This window comes from Nannobrachium achirus, assembly GCF_963921795.1.
Source record: "Nannobrachium achirus genome assembly, chromosome: 7".
Classification (NCBI taxonomy): domain Eukaryota; kingdom Metazoa; phylum Chordata; class Actinopteri; order Myctophiformes; family Myctophidae; genus Nannobrachium; species Nannobrachium achirus.
Window position 1 is genome coordinate 39,557,803 of NC_137816.1, and position 15,212 is coordinate 39,573,014.

Sequence of the window (15,212 nt, forward strand, 5' to 3'; positions counted from 1 at the left end):
TCTGGAGAGAACATGCTTGAGGTCCGTCTATACAGCAGTGATGTCATTACGTGCGCATCCCGCATCAAAAACTCATTCAAGTCACCCAGGGACTCATTCATGTCATGGTCCTGGGGTCCCGGGGATGCGCCTCCATTGGAGTCCATGTTAAAATAATTTACGGGTCGCGGTAAAAGAAAAACATTTTAAAATTCCACAGACACCACCATTGTTCATGGGTGAAAGCATCCTACTTTACCCTACGTTAACACAAATAAAATCCACGTAGAAAGTCTTAAACAGGCGATAGAAACGTCAATGTTTTGATTCCACCGACGTCCGACGCCATTTTGCACGACCGAATTCATTAGGGGCACATGTTTTAGTAGTTTTAGTAGTTCTAAGTTCAAACATTAGCCAAATTGTAAAATAAATTTAAGAAATAGGCAAACATTTTGAAAACAGCCGATCTACAAGCTCACAGCGCTCGAAAACATTGTATTGAGGACTCATAAAACTTTTCTGGGACCCATTTGAATGACCACCTGTGGGTCCCGGGACCCATTACATTGAAAACCTAGTAACATCACTGATACAGTACCAGCCAGTACAGAGTCCCGCATTCACGTTAGGGCTGTCTTCTAAAAATTGACGAATCAACAAGTCGTTTTAAGCCCCGGGAATCAACGCAACGCGTTCCGTTAAGAGCAAGCTGTTAAAATCCCATATTAAATAACCTGCCACAGCACAGTCATTGCTCTGTGTCCCGCGACTGCGGACTGGATCCCATCGTTCATTTAAAAGAATCGTTCGCGAATGTCTCATCTCTCAGGGTTTCCTGCAGGAAAAAGTCTTGACCAGGGGGGGATCTCATGGCGCACGCGCGAAGCGCGTGCGCCGAAAATTTTTGATAATTAATTAATTAATTTGAGTAATTAATTCACTTAATTTTTAATATTAATTCTTATTTTTGCCCTATAAAAAACACATGAATGTGCCCATGATGACGGAAAACACAACTACATGCTATCATCCACATTTATTCAACATTGAATAACTTATATTGCCGGTTCGCCACCAAAGGGTTAAAAAAATAGTGTGCACGCTGGTGTACGAATTCGTGCACAGATGATGCACTATGCATGTACACGCTTTTCACAGCTTTCAAACAAAAAAATTCGCTTGGAAATCCATTCAGGCATTCAGGAGATACCAGCCCTTATGTTTTCTTCAAATGTAAACAAACATGGCTGCCATGTTTGAAAGATAGGGTTGGTATGGGGGTTAAACATGCAATTTCGCAATCGCGATCATGCCTAGTACATTGTTGGAGGTCCAAAAAGTTTTTTTGAAAAAATGTTTTTTTTTTTCTTCTTTTTTTTTTTTTTTCTTTTTTTTATACCCTTGGGGGGGCGGGGGGGTTTTCTGGCCAGGCGGGGCGCCTGGCCTGTAAAGTGCTGCAGGAAACCCTGTCTCTACTGCGCTGCTTGCCGACGGGGCAGAGTTGAACAGCGGAGAAGTTGTATTTGTTTTAACGGTGTTATCGGTGTGCACTGCAGTGCAGATACTCGGTGCTGTGCACCGATAACACCGAAAACACTGTGTATTCAATTCATCTTAATGTATTATTGTATTGCAACACTTGATTTATTTTTTATTTTACACAAAGTATAAAACGATTTGTCGACGCTTCGGAAGGAACCCCTCGACTCGAGTCGACTTCAAAAATCCTGAGTCGAAGACAGCCCTAATTCATGCTGGCTCCTATTATATTATTAACATTGCTGGAAATGTGGACGGAAATGTCCCGCATCATAAGCACTATATTTGCAGGAATCAATTCGAATATTCCAAAAGATATTTGCAATTCCATGCCGAAAGATTTAGTACTGTGAGAAGCCCAAATTAAATGAGAATGTCCATTTTTGTTGGAGGACTGCTATCTCTTATTGTGGTTGCACAATGCACATAGACAGGTTGGACAAAAGTACAATTTAGGCATTTAGCAATCTTTAGCAAAAAGGCTTTAGGCAGTATAATATATATATTTAAAATAATTTGTACATTGATAATCTGACTACATTGAAGCTATACAAACTATAGGATGCTATATCAACAAATGAATCTGGCATATGTCTAAATAACAAGCTAAAAAAGGTTGCAGGTAGGTTTACCCGATATATTATCCCCCGTTTGGTCCATTCAGTTTTACCTTTGAATAAGACTGAATGGTCACCAAGGAAGGCTAGGTCAACTAAGTGCTAAGGGCTACGGTAGTGCCAAAGTTTTTATCAACTGGTTCACAAACATATCACGGGAACAAATTCCGTGAGTAATTTAGGTTTGGTCAGGGATCAAAGAGGGCTAAATGGCGATAACGCAGATGCACAACCGGGAAGTATTTATTCAACAATGAGAATCGGTGTATAGCGCTGTCCTCAGCAGTTGATCAGTCAAACACTGGCACCAATGTATTTTTGCATTTCTTGTATATTGTTACAACTAGCCCTTACCCGTTCAAAGATATGAGCTCCGAAATTATGTGCAGTGGGTGGGTTATGGGATGTGCACTGTGCACACAGTATATGAGGGATGGAAAGTAACTTTAACTGGTGCTTGCATGATAATATGTAGGAGCATCAATGTAAGAAATACCTGTTTCGTTTAATGGCTACAGAGATACTGTGTACCGATCGGCATGATTTTTGGGCAAAATCTGTAACAGGGCCAGACAACCGACCCCCCCCCCCCCCCCCCCCGCGCCCGCCTACACACACACACACACACACACACACACACACACACACACACACACACACACACACACACACACACACACACACACACACACACACACACACACACACACACACACACACACACACACACACACAGCTGGTTAAACATGTTGTTGCCTCATGCTAGATGCAGAATAGATATGCCTCAAGCTAGATGCAGAATAGATATAGGTACACCATAAAAAATGCTAATATACAGCATATGATTTGTGAAAGTGACAAACGGGCTTCACAGTTATGTCAGGTGTGTTCATATGCTTATGGTGATGCGATTTCAGATCAATTGCTCCAGCCACTGAGGAGAAACGCTGTGACAGACACTCAGACACTCAGACAGACACTCACTCAGACATTCCGAAAATTATATGTTTGATATACAAGAAATGCAAAAAGCAATATTATTGTATCATGCACTATTGGAATCGAACCTGATATGAAGCCATACACAGACATCCCAAGTCTCCCGGATGTTGCGGGAGTCTCCCGGAAATCAGCGTCTCCTCCCGGACACCCGCGAGTAGCACTAAATCTCCCGGAAATTCCGTCCGCTCCCGCAAATGCCTGCCATATCCGGCTGGATCCGGTCTAGAACCGGATCTGCGACCCGCGATGCAAATAAATGTGTTCTCATTCGTCGTCGAACTGTCAACCTGGCAAATGAATGATTTGTCATTCGCTATGGGAGATGTGGGCGTCTAAAAGTGACCAACCACTGGTCTCAGATGCAAAGACTGGGTTCTCATTAAGCGTGAAGGATAGCTCATAACAGTAAACAGACAGGTTTTGACAGCTGCTTAATATGAATAAAATAACAGTACTTTACAACTGTCAGTTCTTTTTTGCTGGACATACAACTGGGCATATAGCTGCAGGGCGTCAGCCTGTGCGACGCACGGCAGCCTGCAGGCAGGCTGTTGTGTGTATCTCACTGTGAGAGTGACAGAACTTTCTCCCAAATAGGTAAGAAATACATCATGCTATAAATTAACCCGATTATATTAAGCCTAAAATGGTTCCGCCGCCGCGCAGAACCGTTTTTAACCTTAAACCGTAAAAAAACTATATTACGCGTGCAGGGGGACCAGGGGACCTCCCAGAAATGCTGATCTCCAAGTTGGGATGTCTGCATACGTTTGCGTTCTTATTACACAGAGCACACAGTAGTCCGGCCTATCAATATAACAACAAACACACGTGAAATCTGCCCATGGCCAGTAGTGTTTTTCCTGTATGCCTTGTGAAAAGAACATATCTGCTCGCTAAAAACACCTAATGCTGCGATCTGTTAGATTGTAGATCAGTTATTATTGCCATGTGATGTGACAGCGTCATACTACAGATTATACATTAGGCTGTAGGTATCAATATTTGGTACTGAATGACAAGGTATTTTTCGGTACTCAAAGCTATCGACGCAGTGCGGTCAGTTCTATAAAGTTATCGAAATCACACAGCCCTAGAGGGCATAAAATCAATCATTCAATCAACATATGGAAATATTAGATGTGAGTATGTGGCCATCAGTGACGCTGACACATTCAAAGAGGCAATGCAGGAATTGTTGTAAAATGGCTTTGCATATCATTAGGAAGAGTAAAAGACTGTCCTACATCCACACCAGAGATTAGACTGCTGGTGTTTCTATAAAAAGATACACTGCAGGGAATTTTGACACACACACACGCTCGCACGCACTTAGAAGTAATACGGTTCCAGAGTCAAAACAACTTAGATAGATTAACATCTGGTTCACTACTGTCTCTGGATGTAGATCAGTGAACATTTGGGCCTTGGCTAAAACACACAAATGGATGAACAAATGGCTTCAACCACAAGGGCCAATGACAGCTCACTGTAGGTCAACTTGAAATGTCCACTTTATCTCCTGTTATTCGAAAACTGCCTTATAATTTCCAAACTTTCTTCCACTCCTTTCATTCATGGGTAAACCAAGCAACAAAGCTGAATGTTCTCGATGGCATCAGAGCAGGACTAGTACGAAGTGAACGCAGCAGCCTAGCCATGCTAAACATAGGCAGGCTTGTAGCTTTAAGAGCTGCTCTCTCTGCTGCCACATATCCAGGAGGGAAAGTCCCCATGCAGGCCAAATGAAGGAAGATGTGTTTTTCCACTCCCTGCAGACTGCATGGTCTCCTTAAACACACAGTAGCAAGGCCCAGTAGTCATGCACCTTCATCAGGATAAGGATATGCCATTTTAATTCCACTTTTTTTGTGAATAATAATAACAACAACAACAATAATAATAACATTAACAGCAATACTAATAATAAGCCTTAGCTTCGCTGTAGGGGCTGTGTTACATATGGTGCGCAAGTCTACGACTGGCATCATTTTGTCAATTAACAAATTATTGTTTTCTGTAAACAGTTGTGCATTCATAGAGCCTCACCACTGGTGTTTATCAAATTAATAAACTCATATGCATGCAACACCAGGCGTGATCAATGACACAGAGAAGCGGTTACTCTATGACTATTATATAGAAGATGAGTTGAGTTTTGGTTGTATGATGCTAAAGTAACAATCTACAATGTATTTTACGCGGCAGGTCTGTCAGCTCGGCGAGTGCATGCATGCTCTGCATCCAGTTTGCATACATACACCCAAGGCTGTGTTCCAAATCAATCACTCACTCAGAATATTGTGAACTACTTTTAGGGTGTCAGCCATTTTGTTGGGTGTTCCAAATCTCAAAGAACTCATGGTTCGCTGCAAATTATCTGGCATGCACCTCTAAACATAGTGAACAAACACTATACATTAGATACACACTACATTAGTGCAAATGTCCCATAATGCAAAGTGTCAATGTGTCAGTGTTTAGCTGTTTGGTCGCTTAAATGACTGCCAAAGCGTCTGTGGTCGAGTGGGCGTTGTGCATTCTGTCATATCGGGTTCTAAGTTGTAGCCGACCAAACTTTCTCGTCGGCTACCGACAGCTACTGCCTGTCTGTAGGAGCGGGGTGGTGGAAAGGGGGCTCCATAGACTTAAGAGAAGTAGACCTCTCATCTGAACATCGCACATCTGACTCAACTAGATACCATATTCATCTCTCAATTCCTATACCGATCAACTCCAAAGCAAAGCTGTTTTTTGTTGTTGTTGTTGTTGTTGTCCAAGCTCTGAAGACTGCGGGCTCCTGAAGACTACTGCTACCTCCTGGTCAGGTTTGGAGAGTTATTTCATCTGATTTCCTCTGACAACGCATGCACACAAGAAGGTGCCAGGACCGGTTGCAATAGTTTGTGCGTGGCGACAGCCGACAATAACTTTTATACACCTGATAAACCAACATCATCCGGCTTCGGACCCGACTGCCAGTATGCAGTAGTCTGTTTGATGGAGAGACACCTTCAGCCGATAATGAATTTATGTTTTTCACAGATTTTTAGAATCTTTTCTTGAAGTGAAGTAGCTAGCAAAAATATCCAATCATTTTAAGACATTATTTTCAACCGGTGTGACAAATTCTCAGGTCTGTTTGAGATTATTGTTATACATGGCACAAAGCTACCTGACTGCACTGAGGTTTGTTTATCAGCTATTTCAATGCACTTAGATTAGAATGTCGATTTTGGTGGAAATTAACAGGCGTGTTATAGGGCTGCACGATTTTGGGAAAAAACCTAATTGCGATTTTTCTGACTAATATTGCGATTGCGATTTTATTCGCGATATTTACAGGGGCTAAAACAAAAAAAAAATTCTAAGACGGAAATTTATTTTGACTTGACTAGCAAGTATTATGCTGCATTTTGACGATTTTGGTCATGTTATTAACATCACGGCCATGGCTACACCCCCCACTCCCATTTTTTGTTTTCTCTTTTTCTCGATCTCATAAATGGCCCCTAGGGACTCCTCAGGACGGAAATCCATCCCCAGGATGGAGAACCTTAACCCCTGTATTTATATATTTATTTCAAGGTAGGATAAGTGATAGTTTTTTTTGTTTTGTTAAAAGGATGATATAATAAATAATTTTAACCATAGGAAAATCATTTCACTACCTTAGGTCAAGCTTCCGTTGAATATTTATTGTGTAATACATTTAAAAAATAAATTGATTATTATTAACTAGGCTAATTGGCAATCATGTAAATGGTTTGATTCAGTTCAGTTATATTTCCAAAAGATTACCTTTTATTTTGCTTTAGCAATATAAAACGTTTTTATATTCGGAAAAATCTCAGTAATAATGCCTCTCATTGTCAAGGAAATTATTTAACCAAAGAACATCATTTAAGCTTCCTTGAATATTTATTGTGTGTTTACATTTAAAAATGAATTGATTATCACTAACTAGGCAAATTGGCAAATGGTTTGATTCAGTTCAATTATATTTCCAAAAGATTCCCTTTTACTTTGCTTATTAGCAATATAAAACGTTTTTATATTCAGCAAAATGTCAGTAATGGTTTTGTCTGCCTCTCATTATTGTCAAGGAAGAAAGTACCGTATGTCGCTGCCTTGCTTAAGTTTTATCAAGGCAAAAAAATGCACCCTAAGACACACACCATAAGTTTCACTGGAGGAGGGGCAGCCACCGTTGCACAGAAATTACTTTCACTTTCAGCTTACAACAAACGGGAGCATTTAATCTATGCACAAGGATTTAAGGATGTTATATTTATAATGATTACCAGAACATTCACTACCTGTAGCCATGGAGTAATCCGTTGGAGGGGAAATACACTGTTACGTGCTGTTAGACAGACAGTGTCATGCTTGGCTCCTCTCCTGCTCTGAGGAGATTGGAGCAACCCGTAATGTTGGCTAATCCGCGGTGCGGCGATGCGTGGGTATTTAGGAAGCATGATTTGATCATTGATTAGTCAATTATGAACGAATTTCTAAAATTAAAACGTCTGCATAATGCTTGGGAAGTCAACTTCGCAGAAAATCGCCAAAACCGCGGCCTTTGCGATTCGCTAATCGCGAGATTTCACATCGCGATTTCGGTTTGAAAACGATTAACCGTGCACTGGCGTGCAGCCCTAGCGTGTTACAAAACAACAAAAATCAACAAAGGCGAGAGAGTCTGATTTTATGTCACATTTTAAGTCGCAATGACCAAAATATGCTGTCCTTGTTCTAGCTTGCCAAGAGCCACATCTGCTTAGTAAACACTGATAATTAAACAGTGACCAGTAGGCCTAACTGAGGACATTTTAAAGACCGGTTTTGCTAAATAGATTACAGTCAGCAGTCATAATAGTGGACTGAAACTTAATAAAATGTAACAATTGGACCTAAAACACACATGGTATGGTGGTGCAGCCTGTGCATCTTACACATCAAAGAGAACACACAGTTAAGTGGAGTATCCCACTACTATCACAGAGCAGGTGCTATGATAGGCAGTATCTACCATCTAGATAGCACTGGAATAATTAATCTCGTAACTTTTAACTCCCATGACAGAATCATTTGCTGTCGTGCATGCACTTCAGTAGATGTCCTCTTTATGTTGAAGACGTCATCTTTATGTTGCTGAGGGATAAGGAAGTGTAATTACATGCTTGACATTCCAAACCATTCCAATTCACATCTATCTCAGATTCTGCAACAAGTCTGAAAGTGCCAGGAACCTCTGTCCATATCAATGGATAAATATGCAAAGCCTCTGGGCTGTTGTCAGCCGTCTACTACAGCCTCTGTAACCTCAGTGCGGTTCAAAGTGCAGTTACAACAGAGGAGGATTTAGGTACAAAACAAACAAAGGCGTGTAACTCTGCTGCTGTTGCTTGAACAGTTATAGTGATCTCAGCCAACGAGTGAGAGAGAGAGAAGCAAAATAACCCACAGGGCAAGTCTCTGCAGCCAACCTGAAACCTGTCCAAACTGCTTACCAGCAGCTCAGAACATGTGAGAAAAATTAAACACCCTTCCCACCCAAACCTAACACGAAACTAGTGATTAGCCCATCCCCCCACTCACGACTATCCCCTCAATCACTGTCGTGAACACACACACCTCTGAGGAGCTCCAAGTTATCCTGGAAAGCTAGATGAACATAGGAATATGACACACTGGCCTCATTTGTCTGAACCGCAGCTTGTCTATGGAGCCCCTAATGAGTTACAGAACAGGCTTCCTTTTACCAGCCAACAGCACAGTATGATCTCCGTTACACTGAGCCAGCAACCAGGACTCAAAACATCATCTCCCCGCTAGACTATGCGACTGATCGAGCCTCGATAAACAAAAAGCTAAAAAATAACGACTTTGTCTGAAGCTAAACTAGACAAACACTCTGCGAAGGGGATAAAAGTGTGAAAGCAGCACCGACAATGAGTCTAACAGGAGCGTGTTGTTAAAAAAAGGTTGATGGGGGACAAACCACAACCTCCACAAATCAGTGCCGCCGGCCTAGCTGTAAAGACAGAAAAGAGCTGAGTGGTGGAAACGTAGGCACCGGTCAAAAGAGGGTGCTTAGAGCCTTTGTGTGCACTATATGGCCCCGCAGCAGGCTGGTGAAAACAAAGTGTCGCTGGGACTGGACGACAGGGGCACACCCCCTCCCGCTGATGGACCTTCTCTCCTGGGTGTTTTGTGGTTAGGTATGCTCTGCTTTCACATACACACACAGCAAACCCCACTCCCCACCCATACAGACAGACGCAGAGGTCTGTCTCCTCTCTCTCGTTCTCTCCTCCCCTCCCCCCTTCCTGTTGGTGCATTTCAATGTAAATGGGCAGATTGAAAGGCTGCAGCTGGCCCTTCAAAAGGGCAGCACCACTAAAGGGCCCTGGTGATTGAGATTCAGCCAGGCCACACCAGCCCAACCCTCACCCCCCAACACTTGGTCATACCACCCCACCTCTCAGCTTGTGGCTGATCCCCCGTGCCACAGAAGAGTGCTGGGCACAACTTAAGGCAGCCCACAGACACAGCGGCTAGTTTCTCTGCTTGTGTATTATGTGATTCAGACCAATGCAGTGGTCAGTACCGAGCTATTTTTTTCCAACCTGAAAAATGCTACGCATCCGATGCCTTACATAACATGATTTATACATCTGAGAGGGGTATCAAAAATACGTTTCAAAAGCAGTCAGGGAAAGCTCTGAGTAGAGGTGAGGCTACAGAGATGGAGATGGAAAGAGATATGAAACATTTAAGATTGAGGAGGTGGTACAGAAAAGACAAGTGATTTCATGAAAGCGGGACTTGCTGATTAGACCAGAGCAGCCGAGCCCAGAGGGACACATCAAGTCTCTACCGTCTCAGCTCCCAGACCTGGCTGACTAACCTCAGGACATTTCCAATGCCACAAATGGATAATAGATCATCCCTGTGCAGCCCCCTGCTCCAAAGCACACCCAATCATATCACCAAATGTTCTCTCCACCCCTCCCCCAAACTCATGTCTGCCCACTATCACAGAGCAAATACATTCATTTATTATCGTTTATGTCCAACAATAGGTGAATAAAACACAAAAAGAATGCAACCCACGTGGCAACAATACTATGATGCTTCAATATGATACATGATACATTTATTGGAAATAACTGATACAATAAATTCCCCACCTACGTTCACTGTCTGTAAAAGAAAAAAGAAAATCCTAATTAACAGTGTATGATAAAAATACATTTGTATGTGGTATGCTAAGTATAAATAATAATAATAATAATAAAGGCATATAATCCTACAACATAACAGAGTCAATTTAGCCTACAATCTGACAGTCTAGCATAAACTATCCTGATTCCTGTCCATGAAGAAAAACAGCTAAGTCTTCATTCCCAGTAGTGTCACTACTGTGAGATCAAAAGCAAAATATTTTAGTACATTTTTGTAGAAGCAGTAGCAAGACAGAATAGAGAACCTTTCCCACTTTGATGTATAAGAGATCCAGAGAGAGAAAATATTATCAAAAGTGGTGCAGCGGAAGGGTAGCAGGCAAGTACAACCTAAGCAGGGGAGACATCAGCCATCAAGACCTCCTAAACCCCCAAATGAGGCTCCACTGTCCCTCAGGGAGACAGCAGGAATGGGGCCCGCCATTTTGTTCTATTTCGCTTGCAGGGTAGAGGGGGAAAGGAGTAGGCTGGATTTCAAAGGGCTTCAGATGTCATTTGACTGTCCGCTGAGATTGTATTGCTAGGTCAGGAGCTATAAAAGATTTACACAGCTGAAAAAGGGTGAAACGAGAAAAGAGCTGTGCGAGGGAGACAGAGAGAAACAAGAAACAAGGGCAGCCATGCTTGTTTACCTAAAATACCACTCTCTCAGCAGCACAAGAGTGTGTGTGTGTGTGTGGGGGGGGGGGGGGTTCTTGGACAGACAGGAGGCAGGCACAGTGTGTGAGGCTGACTTGGTGCTTAGGGCCGATTCCCCCTCCTCCCGAGCATCAGACGCTCTGCTCTTCCATTAGCACCTCTAGAAGTAGGTTACCTCGACAACCACTGCACAATCTACTGGCTGCTGTCAGACACTCACTCTCCATATTAAACACTGCAAGATAGCAGAGGGCAGAACAACAGCAAAACGCCTTCTACTCAAGTCCACTGATGAACTACGGTAATAGTGCAACGTGTGTACAATAAACAGGTCGAAAAGATTTTGTGTTGCGGCTAATCCACCTCTTCTTACACACATATATATATATGCAATCCTTCTCTAAATTAAAAAAACAATTCAGCCATTGTTACATTGCATACTATTCATCTTCTCTGCATTGGTACATATTATGATCAAAGCTGCAGGCTAATGAAATAGAACGAAAGCCCTGCATAATTACTCTCAAATTATAAGAATATTATGGAGGAAGTGGTAGGAGAATACCACACAGGAATAGTAGCCAGCCATGTTTTAAGCTCATGCTGCTACGCAACACTGCAGATTTCAAAGCACTGCAAAGAGCTAATCTAAAAAGCAACACTGACATTGCCTGACCTGCAGTACATGAAGCTTCTAAATGTTCTAGTTCACATGTTGGTGTCAGTTATTGAAAGCAGCTAGCATGACTGATAGTCAGATCTAAGTAGGTCAGGGTGGACAACCTGGACTGAGTGTCTTCAGAGGGAAAGTCCTGATCTGGCGAAGCCCGAACTGGCGAACAGGGGAAATATCCCCTACCGTAGCGATCTGGCGAAGTCAACAGTCATCGTTTTATTGTCTTAAACATGGCTCTGTTTTAAGGCATTTTTCGTAGTTATTGAGTGCTTGCGCATTGGTCTCGCCTGTAAATGACGACGCAGCTCCAGGCGGAGCACTCGATTGTCCACGACACTGCAAGCGGCGCGAAGGCCAGCGGACCTTGGTCCTGCTCTTCGCCCCCGAGCGCCGCAGGCGCGAGTGGCCGCGAAGAGCGGGCCAGGGCCGCGCGGCCGGCGGAGCGCCGCGCGAGTTACGAAGCCGTGGTGAATGCAATCGTTATATTTATGCCCAAGCGCACGATAAACGCCCTGTCCAGAAGGATTAAACGAAAAAGACGAAAAATATGCAGAAGATTCGCCAGATCGCTACGGTAGGGGACATTTCCCCTGTTCACCAGTTCGGGCTTCGCCAAAAAGGTACGTGCCCTCTTCAGACACAAGAGCTACTGTTTGGATTATGAAAGGCATTGAGGTTAGTTTTGGGAGAATTGTAGACAGCATAAGGCCAATCAACAAAGCAGATACACAGAATGTCAGTCTTCCTAAAACAGGAAATGTGAGAAATCCCAGCTACCGACATAGACCCTGACCTCCCGACCCAGTCAGGACTCCATTTCCTGCTGCAGGCACAAGGCTTGATTCACTGTTCACAGTCCTATGAATGACAAACCACTGATGCTAGCTGAAAGGGAGCGCTAGAAGCATCAAATAGCATTTAAAACCATAATAATTTCGCAAAAAAAAAAGTTGTTTTGATCCATTGAATAGATAAATTGGCCATGTACAATGCAGCAGTTACACCAGTGACTATAAGCATTAAGGGGGGCTCTCTCCATTCCGACATGTCTCCATTCCAAAATTGACTTCTTATTGTCGGAGTGGCAACACTTCCATAGAGGTTAGGGTTAGGGTAAGGGATAGGGTTAGTGTCGGAATGGAGACATGTCGGAAAGGAGACATGTTACATTCTTACTTCTTAGACGACATGAGGCAAAGAAGTATCTGCTAAAAACTATATTGTGAAATATCAATAGTATAGGCTGTGATTGCCTACAACCATGAATGTTTATATCATCAGGATATTTCCTTGTACTGCACTTGCAAAAAGTCAAAGACTGAAAACTACTAAATTGGTCCTGATGGTCTGAAACAACTCTTTGACAGAGCGTAGAGCTACTAATGGGATGTTCACACTAGTCTAGATATTATGGGTAAACTAAATGTTTATTTTAAATGAATTCTGATGCTGTAAAATGTTGGTTTACATTTGCCCGTACAGCAAAGTACTGCGAAATAAGCTTGACCTGTAAATCAGGTGAGTTACAATTTTACCCAAGTGTGTAGGAAATCTCTGAATTCCATGAGTCAACAACCATAAATGTATATCATAATTGAGTAATAGGCCATAAATGACATAATATAAAAATAGGTCCTGTGCAAGCTCAAGAGGGATGGTGTGATATGCATCACTACCTCTGCAGTGTAGAAGACGTGAACGCCCCAGCAAGCTTAAGAGCTCACAGTATCTTGGAGGAAAACACCACTAGCGGTACTGCAGTGTTTTCCTCAGCCACGATACTGCACCAAAGTAGAGGGCTTCTTCTCATCCATATTCTGTTTCCACTATACTGCTATTTTGTCCCATTATACAGTGCCATTCTCTTTCTTGTCATTCCACACTGCAAACCATTGCACTAAAAAGTCAGTCATACAGGATTTGTTTTTGTCCTGAACTCAGCAAACTTCTGGTGTTTGTCAATCTGAATTTCCCACTGAAACATGTTGGGCTATTATTATTATTATTATGATAATACCACTTCTTACAAGAACAACACAACTAACCTGCATCCTAACCTGGCCCCTGGTTTGTGTTATGCAATCTTCTAATGTTATTGTGTATGACCAACCATTTCTCTGTGACAAAATATTGCTGTGTTCATTCTTAGGATGCCTGCAGCAATACAAGCATACTGGGCCAGCAAATGCATGGGGTGAATAATGTTTCATTACAGGAACAATTAGTTAAATCTATTAGCCAATGCTTAGGGACATAAATAGAGGCACTATCTGTCTGCTTCATGTGACCATGAAGCAGACAAGACTAATATTCTGTTGTCATACCCAATATACACATTTATTTGTATCTTAGTTTCCTATAAATTGATTTGATCATTACTGTTTGTGCTAAAGCATACAGAAGCAGCTCTTCTATACTTCTATATTTACCACAAGTACAACATGGTGCGTTTGACTATCCTAAACAGACAACTATTCAAGGCTACCCCCAAGATATGTCCTCCAAAAACTTGAAATAGTCCTACTTGGCTTGTATTGTGTGTGTGTGTGTGTGTGTGTGTGTGTGTGTGTGTGTGTGTGTGTGTGTGTGTGTGTGTGTCGAATTTTAAAATAACACTGCAAATAACTACTAACATAACATTCAAACAAGGCACGAATAGTATGTGCATGCATACACGTTAACTTTGCATCCTATGTTCTATTACGTTTGTCTCGTGCAACTGTGAAATGAAAAAAAAAAAAAAAACGATTAAAAGGCCAATTGCCATCACAATCAATTCCAACCCAGGAACAACTAGGTTAAGTGTTTAGAGATACTCGCCGATCAAAATCAACATGACACACTACGTCAACGTTGTGTTGATGCAAACAAACATTACGAGCTGTGCATCGGTGGTCGCAGCAACACCCACACGCACGCCACATCGAGACGTGCAATGGTCCGTTTGTTTACAAGTTAAAACAGCAATAAATGCGTCTTCTTACCTCTTTCAGAATGTCGGCCAACTCAGACTGGGTAAATTTGAAGCTAAAAGTCTATCCCCCGATGTTCTCCCCCGATGCTAGATGTTCCCATTTGTTGCCCCGGGGTTTCAGTACGACATCGTCCGGAGACATCCGCATAAACTTGCAGCAACCATCGCAGCTTTAAATCGGCTCACTAGCCAGCCAGGCTAGTGCTAATTCTTGGAGACCCGACAAACAAGACGATCGAAGAGGCTTCAAAAATATCCTCCGAAAACGTGAACACAATAGAGTTATGTTGTCTTCATCGCCAAGCGGGAACATTTAATGGTCCATCGTTAAAACTGAAGGCTTCGTTGGTGAACGTAAAACCTCGAAATAGCATGTTTTGTTTCGATTTAATCCTCTCTAGCAAACCCATTCGAACGTTTTCGAGCGGCCTTTGACGTTAGTATGGAGTATGGAGGCTGGGGAAGGAAACGCTTCGGAATGGAACGCAGGACGCGATTCGCACTCGGCATTGTGGGCGGATACTATTTTTACA

At 42.5% G+C, this 15,212-nt stretch overlaps 1 protein-coding gene across 1 annotated transcript in view; it reads right to left on the reverse strand.

The window, feature by feature from the left end:
- Positions 1 to 15,055, reverse strand: part of ankrd11 (ankyrin repeat domain 11) — a 174,764-nt gene extending 159,709 nt beyond the window's left edge. The window contains exon 1 of the mRNA XM_080730457.1: positions 14,690 to 15,055. The gene's annotated coding sequence lies outside the window, so the exon portion shown is untranslated. The remainder of the gene's footprint in view (positions 1 to 14,689) is intronic.
- Between the last annotated feature and the right edge of the window lie 157 nt (positions 15,056 to 15,212).